Consider the following 11,549-nt stretch of genomic DNA (forward strand, 5'->3'; position numbering starts at 1 on the left):
GGAGATTTCAGCAAGTGTCATAGTCACTTTCTCCTCCAGCTGAGAAGAGTCTACATTCACAGAGAAGGCTGGGGTATAAAGTACTCTCAGTTACAGAATAGCATAAGGGGTACAGGTAGGATTTTGCAGAGTTATTCTTTATTGTCTTTTTCACCCCACTGAGTGGCCTGTAAATGCTGTTGTGAAGTGGGGTAGTGACTGATCATCACTTAAAAAGGTAATCCTGGTTTCAGTTTAGTGCCATGCATTGCCACACCACAATAGTTTGCAGAAATTATTGTGTAGAAGTAAAAGCACTTGTCCCCATTCAGTAAGTGGTGATCACTAGGAATTCAGTAGCAAGGAGCACCCGCAGCTGCATCTTAAACACTGCTCTGAGGCAGCTGCAGCATCTGCTGCAGGTCTTGCTGCTGCAGGTCTTGCTGCAGTCCTACTCCCATCACAGTAGCATCTGTCTCACCAGCTTTGCAGCAGCATCTTCCATCTTGCAGCTGCTGCCTTTGCTCGGTCAGAGGCCCATCTGCCTCCACACTGCCTGTCTCTGTTACTGATATGATTGAAATCACATCTGCTCCTCCACCGACTGCTGCTCTCATGACTGCAGTGCTGTACACTCCTGTGCTTTCTGCTGCTGTTACTGCCATGATGTCACAGGCATCTGACTCGGGTTTTGACACAGTTTCTTAAAAATCTCTGCTCTTGTGCTGGCTTGAGGACACAAGTGAAGCTGGGCTGTGAAGTAAAGGTTCATCTAAAGCTGTGTTTCTCTGCCACGGGCCATCTCCACACACTAAGGGGGAAGATGTAGACACTCTATGATAAGTAGATGTGAGAAGATTGATGCTGAACTTTCCTTGCTCCTGCAGTTGGTGCAGCAAGAGTTAGCTGGGATTTGGGAGAACTAGGTTCAGGTTCTGCTTCACAATCAATTTGTTCTGTTACTTAGGCATAGATCTGTTGTGGAGTTTTACACTTCATGTCACCAGTGCACATTTTCTGGTGGTTGGTTTTCACTATGAAAAGAAGCCTAAGTGTCTTTGTCTTAAAATTCCCCATGCAATGGATGAGGAAAGTTACAAGAACCTCACAAATTTTCTCAAAAGTTGTAGCGCTGAGAAAAGACTCCCCGACAAGAAATGGAAATGACATGGAGACCTTCTTTCACACAAGTGAAACCATTCCCTGGAGGGATGTACCTGTTCCTTTGAAAGAAATGAAAGAGGATTCAGTTCTTCTTTCTCAAACAACAGTTGACATGCAAGTGCTCACTTTCCCCTCTGGATGCAATGGCAGCACTGAAAAAAAAAAGTAACTGAAGGATGGGATTTCAGTGAGTTTTGGCTGTCAGTTTAAAATAATGCCTTCCCATCCCTCCCTCCACCTTAAAATTAATAAAGAGGTAGGTGTATGTAGGGAACTTTCTCATATGCAATCTCTGCATACAGTGCTTAAAAATTCAACAAGTGACAGGGGAAAGGGATGGACCACCCTTAGGCAGTGAAGAAGAAACCTGAGCTGGGATGTTTATCATCTGCTATGGCTCCCACAAGTAGTAATGGTGATAGTTCTGTAAAACAACAGTTTAAGGTTAAAAAAAAAAAAAAGAGAGAGAGAGGGAGAGGAAAAGAAGTAGAATTGCAGCTCTGCTCTGAAGGACTGTTGTTACAGGACAGGGAAGAACATTAGGTGGTGAAGTCCTATTGCTGGTTCATCAATGTGTTCACAGGTTTTCCTAGTAAATCTCTGCCATGTAGTAAAACTCACCTGGTTACCCTTAGAATTACAGAAACAAATTCAACTTTCTCATTTATTCTAAGTAATCATACTCCCAGGCCAAAAGCTTGACTTCTCACACTTGTCCCCCTCAGGTTCATCTTCACTGATGTATGCTGGCACACCCAGTGTTCTTTATTGCAAGCTTCAACCCAAAAGTCATATGGCCATGATGGCACACTCTTCTGGAGTAATAAGTCACCCTGGCTGAGCCAATAAGTCCTGAGAAGAGGCTGGGCTCCTCAGCTCAAGCACAGCCCTTGCAAATACATTGATTTGGGTTCAGACTCATATGTTTATGGCTCCTAATGTGTCATTCAGCTTATACAAATAACCTGTACATGTGTACAGGTCTGTCTGGGAATATTTGTATGACGTCTCTGACTCATTAGTAGAATACCTCAGCATATCATAGTATGTCTCCTTCCCTCTCCTTCTCTCTCCCTCTCCTCTTTATGGTTCTAGTCTCTACTCCCTGTAGATGTTTTATTATGGTGCACTCTCCCACACCCACTGCAGCGGATGCTGTGGGAAGTTCGTGATGGTGCAATCTGACAATGAGGAGCCAGCCCCACACTTGCTGAGCTCAAGAGACTCCAGTAACCTCCTAGAAGGAAACAGGCTCTGTCTGGGTGCTTGCATTGCAATAACTGTGTAACATTTGCAGAATCAGGGGTCCAATCTGCCATCAAAATGATCTGCACAAGCAGCTGGTCTCATGCCTGTCTAGTCAAACTAGACCAAACCTCTGAACCTTTTGAGGTTTTCCCATCACTAATAATTAATGTTTGACTTTGATAAAGCTGACATTTGGTTTATAAAGGCAGACTAATAAGCTCCAAGAAGGCTTAGAAATCCTATCGAGTAATGTGTTGCATTAGAAATCTTAAAAATTACTTTAAAAATTAACATAAGCTACTGCTGGGCACATTAGTATATTAATGTGATTGGAAGCGTGACCTCTTTCTGCTAACTTTCCAAGTGACCCCAGTAAATCTGTGGCATTTCTACTTATGTTAGAGATAACTATTTTTACAGACCTGTAAAAATACAAGATATAGAGAACATAGATACAAAAAACCACTGTATTTTCAGGGCTTTAAAAATTTCTGTTACAGGTTTTTCTCTTACTTGAACATGTTTTGTATTCAATGAGTAGCCCGAAGTTTTAGCAACTGGTTTTGTCTGGACCTTCTTCTTTGGCTTTCCCATTTTGGAGGCAGATGTTATCTTTATGGTTAAAGAGGTTTGGGCCTCCCTCTGCGGTACATAAAGGGACCCAAAGCTTACTAATTTTAATTTCAGTGGCTGCAGCTAGCAAGTAGTGGGAGTTACTGACCTTGAGATGACATGCATGGAAGGACAAAGTGCAATGGGGATTTTGTCACATCTCTCTGTGTCTTTGTTGGACGGTAGCTGTAATGTGCATCTGTGTCTTTTAGATGTGTCATTTCCCTCCCCTGGCTTGTGGATGGACATCAGCTGGAGAACACGGGTGATGCAGTAGAGGATAACATAGTCACTTACACAAGGGTAAGAAAACAAGGAAGAGGAAGGAAATGAGATGAAATTAAAAGTAGGAAGCAATGTGTTTTCTGATATCTTCATGTTCCTTCACCCTGACTCAGGGTGAAAGGTTTGCTTGCAATTCTTAATCTATTGGGAGCACAGAACTAAAGCCAGATACAATATTAAGGATAAACATTAGCCCTCACAAATTGCTAAAGCTTTCTCCTGCTTTTGATGTCCTGTCTTTAATACAGTGGTGTTTCTTCCTGTTCCTTATCTACTCCTTGCCTTCTCTGAGCATGGGAGCACATCTTCCTTTGAATTATGGGTCTTCATCTGCATATGGTGATCGTTGCCCTCTTCACCAAATATCCTGGGTGTCTCAGTATGCCTTTAACAGATCAAAGCAAATTTTCCTCATTCTCCATCTTCTGAAATGGCTGTTGAGTACTGTGCAGTCCCAGTTCCTTCTGATTTAGACAGCAAATTACATACCAAGAAACATGGAACACAGACCCTAGAGAATACGTATGAAATCTGAAAAAAATACAGACCAAGGGGTAGAGCAAGTAGAGGGAGTAATGAAGAATGATAAACTTGCAATAGAATGGAGTTATTAAGCTTCTTGTGACTATAAACTGAATTCACTAGATGATATTGGGTCCAAATAATTGGAGAGAATTTTTAAAACATTGACAGTCTCATCTCACACACACACACACACACACACACACACACACACACATATTTTGGCAGGAGAAAGTCTGCTCAGCCTGAACTGCATTTTTCCCAATGCACTTTTCCCCAGATGAGCTACTGAAGAGGAAAAAAAGATAAATTTCTTCCTGCAGGACTAGGCTACTCGAGCTGCAGGGAGTTGAAGGTGTGCATCTCCCTTTTAACATCTTGGCTATTCCCCAAATGTGCTGGGCTGACTTAGTGGCCATCTGTCTGAATTGACTGTGTTGTCCCTGGCTCAAATGACCACCCAGCCTGAGCAAGGGGGGCTGCCTGGCTGTGGTTGGTTTCTTCCCCAAATAGCTCTAAAGTGTGGCTTGGTGTGTGCTTTAAGTAAAATTATGCTACTGTTCAGTTCTCCACTTGATTAAAATGTATCTTTCAGCATTTAAGGGTGGGCAGTGGCTTCCTGGGATTAGAAAGGGAAGTGAACTGGCTGGAAAGCAGCAAGGAAATAAGTTGTTTACGAGTAGTGTGAGGGCAGAGTAGCATGTGTTGCTGAAATCTGGGGCTTGGCTGCCTTACTCAACTCCAGTTACAGAGCTGCTCAATGCCTTCAGAGTCCCGTTTTCTTTCTTAATAGTACTCACAAGGACGCTTTTACCAGAAGAGTGATTCATCTGCTGTGGTATTCCAGATAAATTTCAGGAGAGCAGGCTCCCTTGGGCTGGCAGTGTATCATTTGCCTCAGGACAAATCCCCTCACAGCCTGTCAAGTTGGCTGAACACAGCCTTCTGAAGAATTGGACTTTTTCAACATGTAAGATTTCACTCAGCATAACAATTTTTCTTCCCATAATAAACATTTTGAGCAGCTTTGGAAATCCTTTCACGGCTGTGGCAGGAGAGGCACCACCATCCACAGGAAGTACAAGCATTATAAACTCACAAGTACAATCACTGCTTAACAGGTCAGTGTGAAACACGACTGAGCACAATGAGGTGCCCCTTCACTAATGCATAGAATTGGAAAACTTGGTTGTTTGAAGGCACAAATGTTGCAGTGGCTGTTAACTGGATGAAAAAGAATTGTTCTCGTCTCAGTTTCTGTTTCAAAAAGAAATAAGTTGATAAGAGAAACGTATTGTAAGTCTTTTAATGACCAATTTTAAAAGCAGTCAAAACACTGGCTTCCTGAGGAAGCTAATAGTTGATTAAAAAAGTTGTTCAGGGTTTTTTTTCTATTTTTATTTTTATTTTTTTTAAATAGATATATGTATCTGCTTAGAATATAAAAAGAAAGTTTTTCAACCTCCAGAGTCATTGGAGTGGACATTCTCTAACAAGTAGAGGCCAAGATTTCGGAGGTTTGGCCCAGGCTTTGATATAGACATGTTTTCAGCCAGTAGCAATTAATATCATTCTTTTTTCTCTGTCGGATGAGTCGGATAACATTCTCAGATGCACTGGAATTTAATCAATTTTTCTAAAAGATCTAAAGATCCTTGGATGGGAAACAGTATCTGATTCAGATACTGAATCTATAATTTCTGAAATTTTGTGTCTGTACACCTTTCTGGCTCAATGTATCTGCATCTTAGAAGAAATAAAAGCAAGAACATATTATCTGGAAAAAAAAAAGAAAAATAAATTGAGTTTTAGCTTGAACTAGCTTTCCTTCTGTCTTTTTTGATCCTCACTAGTGCTGTGCTACACCTTCTGGCATTTTTTCCTTTTATGTTTTCCTGAATATTAAGAAAATGCCCAGCTAATTTTAATGGTCATAGAATGAGAAAATGAAATATCACTTTTTTTTATGTAAATTAGTTATTTTCTTATGCTGAAGAAGCAGCTTTTTTTGATGGCAATGGCTTCTGTTGTATTTATGTTCCTCCACTGATCTCATCAGGGTGCCAGATGAGCCATCCTTACAGGGCCTGAACCAGATGGGTCCAATATTAATGAGGAAAGGGGCCTGTTAATTGTAGCAAGTGGTCCAGAGACCAGTGCTTCAAAGCCAATTCAGCCAGACCAGACTGAGCCTCCCTGTGCACTGTTTTTCACATGATTTTTTATCATCTTTTGAACAAAAATTCTATATAGAGACACAGAATTTTCAGTGAGAAGTTATTTTTGCCATTAGCAATGAGCACTGTGACCTGCCATCTTCTTTTTGTAAGTAGAAGTCTGAATGATTAAACAGGGTTATCCTATCAAATGATGGTTTATTTTATTTTACAGCAATAAGGTGAATTGACTCTAGACCAGAGCTTGGGGGATTTTCAATTATTTGCTGTGAGCTGGTCTCCTTCAACTTGGATTTGGTGGTTTTTAACTCTCCAAGGGAAATATCTCTGCTAAAAGTCTATTTTGCATTGCAGGGCTTAAACTGGCACTGTGGTAGATATTGCAGTGAACTTTTTGGTCTCTTAGGTTTGCTATTCAATACTTCTCATTTTGCTTCTTTTATTCTGAGAAGAATATGATGCTCATATGAACTTTTAAACTTTTACTCAGACACAGTGTAGAAACTCATGTTTCTCAGTGCAAGCCATTTCTCCTCTCTTCTGGACTCTGCTAGAGCACTCATTAGCTCCTGGTTTTGAGGGAAAGACCTTTGGCACCAGTTAGGTCCTAGGAAAGAATTTTGGCATAAAGTCCTTTTGTTGTAAGCTAAAAGTAATTCAAACACTAGGAGCTGTTGTCAGCAGCGTTTGTTGCAGCCCACTGAAGTGAGGTTTCTGTGAAGGTCTCTGTCATCCCAGGACTGTCCTTTAGCAGTTCCAGCTGTGAACACAACAGGGTCCTCGTTGCTGCTAGGCACTGTGGGGATATGAAAAAAGGAATATCTTCTGAGCAAGTTCCAGTCTTTGTTCAATAGTTAACCAAGTATTTTCTTCACAGACATTACTTTACAGAGAAGGAACTAATGGATCAAATATTTCTAAGAGTAGCATGCAAGTGCACTCAAAATCCTTTTGAATATTTTTCAAATTAATCAATAATTTGGTTTACTCTCTTTGGTTTATAAAAATAAGATAGGGAAGGAAATTATAATTTTAAAAGGTGCTTATATTGTATGTGTTTTATTTAAGCATGTATGTAAATTTAGTTATCCTTTTCACAAATGAAAACATTATGTGAAAGATGTTGTGATCTCAGAAGGGTTTGTAAGATACCATGAGAAGTTATTTGGACATTTACATTTTCTGAGTGAGGCTTCTTGAAATCCAGATCTATGATTATCCTGGGAAAGAATCCTTTCCTTTCCATTTGTAGTAGTGCTCACTATAGTCTTTTTACAGCCTTAGTTTACTGTCTGTGTCAATTCACTGTCAGTTTTCTTTGAGTTTCCTGTATAACGCACACTAAATATAAGTTAACAATAAAAAACTTCTTTAATGATTTTATAGTTTTCATTAGGAACTTATGGTTGTGAGCTAATAATATCCTAGTTCATGACTGTCATTTCTATCTCTGTCATGACTTGCCCTCTGGAATTCGTGTTTTACAAGTCAGTGTTCAGGATCTTTATTTTTATGTAGCATTTTTCCCATTCTAGCCAGGATTATTTATATACAAATAAAGATTGTTTCATATTACGTACCCACTTCCACTCATCTTTGGACAGGAACACTTAGAATATTATCAATATTGCATTTCACATCTGATCATCAGCTACTTGAAACTGGCAGATGAAAATCACATCTGATCATCAGCTACTTGAAACTGGCAGATGAAAATATTTTGTTTTCATTATGTCATCCCATTCTTGCTTCACTGGTCAACATGTCATTTATAGCTGTAGTTCAAAGCATGAAGAAATTCAGCAACCTGCATTCAGTGGTAATCAAGTATTGATAAAGGAATCAAAATGGACAAAGCTTTCAGCTAAAAATCTGTCACATGATGGGAACTTGTATAGGTTTCCTGATGTTTTCAACTCTTCGTGATTCCTGTTGTATGCAGGAGCTGGGACTTACCAAAGAATTTGTGGACAGAGCAACTGCATCAAAGATTCTGCAATCTTTGCATCAGGATGGCATGCTTTTTCTCCCACATCTGTGATGAAATTTCCATGAAAGTCATTGTGATTAATGACTACAAATCTGAAAGAGATCCTGGATTACAGCAAACTCCAAGGTTTCGTGTAACTCAGATTCACAGACAAGGTGACATAAGAAAGATGTAATTAAAATAAATTAAATCTTTCCTATGCAGTGGCTTCCCAGCTGTCCCACAGCTTTTGGAATCAACCACATTACACCTCGCATAGCAGATTTGCATCTGCAAAAGATCACTTTCTGTCAAGTAACTGTGCTCTTATATAAAGTGGCCATTTCAACCTTGTTCCTTCAGTTTGTCTGCTCTGTGATCAATATCACAGTCTAGACCTGGATGACTGCAGAATCTGATTGCAGCTTAATTTCCCACAAGAGTAGCTAGACCTGCTGAAACAGCTTGAATATGCAGCACTGAATAAGCAGGCTGAGTGACAAATGTCCTCACACCATATTGGGAAGCCCAATTAGCAGAGTGCATCTTGCTGTGTTATTTTTCTCCCTATTGCATTTTGGGAGGATTAAGCTCTGGGACAGCCATTGTTAAGTAAAGGAAAATAACATTGGCATCCATTATTGAATAAATAATACCAAGGAAACTGTAAAAGTGCATGATTTTTTTTTTTTTTTTTTTTTTTTAATTCTTCAGTTTATGTAAGTGTATATAAGGTTTACCTTAAATACTTGAAGATAAACTGGCAGCATGTTAAACTGTTTGCATCCATTAAGGACTTTTACCCAATCCTTTGCTAGGTTTAACTGGAGCAGTAGAAAAAATTACCTTCCCCAGCAATCCTTTTCACAGCCACTGTCAGATGACACTGAACTCAGTGTGGCTGGAGGTGCATCTGATGTACAAAGTCCAGAGCCTGCAGGCAAAAAGCACTGATGAGAGCAGCAAACTTGTCATTAGGTTTGACTGCGTGCACTGGCTATTGAGGATGGGTAACTTCATTTTGGGTGGCATCTGCTTTTCCTAATGCCAGCAATGTCCCTGACTGCTTTGCCTGTGAACTCTCTCCTGAAAGGCTTCACTTTGAGGCTCATCTTAGGTCAAGCCTCAGTCAACACCAGTTGACATTAAAATGCTGTGCTATAATTTGCAGTGCTTTAAAGATGCTTCATTGTTATGTCTGTCCTTGCTGCACAAGTGCTGACTCTGTTAGAGAACCAGAAGGGAAAACCTGGAGCCACTGATTTCATCCACTGCCAAAACTTAAGCCACTGGTGTATGTGAGTCAGTGAGAGAGCTCTTGGTCTGGTTTGCCAGATGAAGTGATCTTGTCCTTCCAGAGAGATTTTGTTGGATGAAGGGGAAGGTATCAGAAGCTTCTTTTCCCTGGACAGGCAGCCAGGAAGGGAAGACAAGGAGAGAAGTGTGCCAGGGGATATGCTCAAATGACTCACCTCTGTTTGGTAATGCCTTCACTCCCTTCAGCAGCAAATACAGCCAAAGTAACCTCAGGGTACATTTATGCAGAAGATTGGGCTGCACAGCTTATTCCACCCTGGGCACTCTTGGCTGAACTCATTTCTAGGACTCAGCTTTCAGTTCTCATGCCAGCTACCACTGTTGAAGGTAACAAAGAACCTTCATATTACTTTACTTTTTATGCTGAGACCTAACTAATTCAGATGTGGAGGTGTCAGTGAAAACAAGAGCAAATAAAGAAAATGGATGTGGGCAAGGAAGGCAAGTATTGAAGACAAAGGGCTTAGGTACCTCCCAGTTGGGGATCACTCATACAATGGGCCATTAAAATTTAGCTGACTCGAGTATATTGTTTTTAATTTGTATTCCCATAACATACTCTGTTAGGGAGGGTGTATGCAGCAAATGCATATTAATGATGCTACACATTTGCATATTATAGATCCATAATACCAAGGGTGTAGTAAAAATCTTTATTAAAAGTGGTGACTATGCAGCAGTCAATTTTCTCTGTATCTCAACCATTTTAATGCTTTTTTTTGCGCGCACACACACACTCACACACACCCTACAACTGACAGCTATACAACATTAAGGGACTAATGACCTGCAAAATTCCATTTATAAAAGATGAAGAAATGTTAGATTTATATAGGGAATCATCAAATTATCTCTTCTTCTGGAAGATTTCCAGTTCTTTGTTCCTTTGTTCTAAAATTTTTAGACCAATAACCTGACAAATGCAATGTTGTTAAAATATATATTTAATCCACTTCAGATTTAGTGCCAGGAGATTATCCTGAATTTAGTTTTCAGGATAGTTTGTATGGCTGAGATACACATTTCTGCAATTCAACATTTTAATGTGAAAAGTAGCCCATTTGGGCTAGCTGTGGATTCATTTGCAGTCTTTAACTAAGGAAAGCTTCAGTGGTTACTTCAGCATGTCTGAACAGATCCATCTTCTTCTTATTTTGCTTTGAGCAAAATATGGAAAAGTTTGCCTTCCATCACTACTGTTCATGGATGTTACTACTGATTCAAGAGAACTTAGAAATTTGGTAAAAAAGTGAGTATCCTGTCTGGTTATACTACAATATGAGCAAAAGTCTGAGTCTTGGTGAGGGAAGGTTTTTTTGTGAGAAATGAAATTGTGGCCCAGATTCATAGAGCCATAGAACAGCTTGGGTTGGAAAGGACCTTAAAGTTAATTTAGTTCCAAACCCCTGCTATGGGCTGGTTAGCATACCTTCCACAAACCAGGTTTCTCAGAGCTTCACTAAAAACCTTTGAAGTTCTCTGTAAAGGCTAGACAATAGAGACAGGCAGATAATTCCACTCCCTTTTGAATGGGTTTTGTGCTCTGAGGAATCACTTGTAGCTGTTTCTTGCTAGAACAGAATCGGGGCAAAAATGAAGAAAAGTGGACTCCAAGCTCATGGTGCAAGAGGTGGATTTTGGGAGGTCTGGCTGACTGCAAAGGCTTCTTTTTCAGAGGGCCCCACACGGTTTCCCATCAGCCAGTTTTTGTATGGACATGTGATGAGAATAAAACAATATCTGGGGCAATATTAGGCCTGGACATGAAATGTTTAATTCACTCCATCCCATTCTCTCTTCCCTAAAGAAGGTGCCACCTCTGATAGACCAGAAGGAGCAGGAGATGTGTGTTTCCATGATGCCAGTCGAACCTTGTCTCACTGTAGCTCCCTCTTCCACAGAGCAGTAGGTACCTCACAGGTCCACTGCCTCTGGGCTTTGCTGCACAGAGAGCAAAAGCCCAGGCTCTCCTCCACTGCTGTTCACAGGTCTTGCCATTGGCTACAGTGTGAGCTGGAGGATATCCTAATTTATAGAAACTAAATGATCTTTAGAGACCTAAAAACGCTAGAGTAATGTGCTGCTCAGTGCCTTATATCCTCAGTGATACTTTGTCTAAGAATGAGTAATCAGAAGCTTGACAAAACAATTTTTCATTCTTCAGATACTGTCTGACATTAGGAATAAGATTTATATTTTTGGCTTATGCACAAATCATCATCCCTTGCTTATTAAAGGATAACAGAAGTGGAATACTATAGGCTAAAAGCAAGGAA

The sequence above is a fragment of the Parus major genome, chromosome 2 (genome assembly GCF_001522545.3).
Source record: "Parus major isolate Abel chromosome 2, Parus_major1.1, whole genome shotgun sequence".
Classification (NCBI taxonomy): domain Eukaryota; kingdom Metazoa; phylum Chordata; class Aves; order Passeriformes; family Paridae; genus Parus; species Parus major.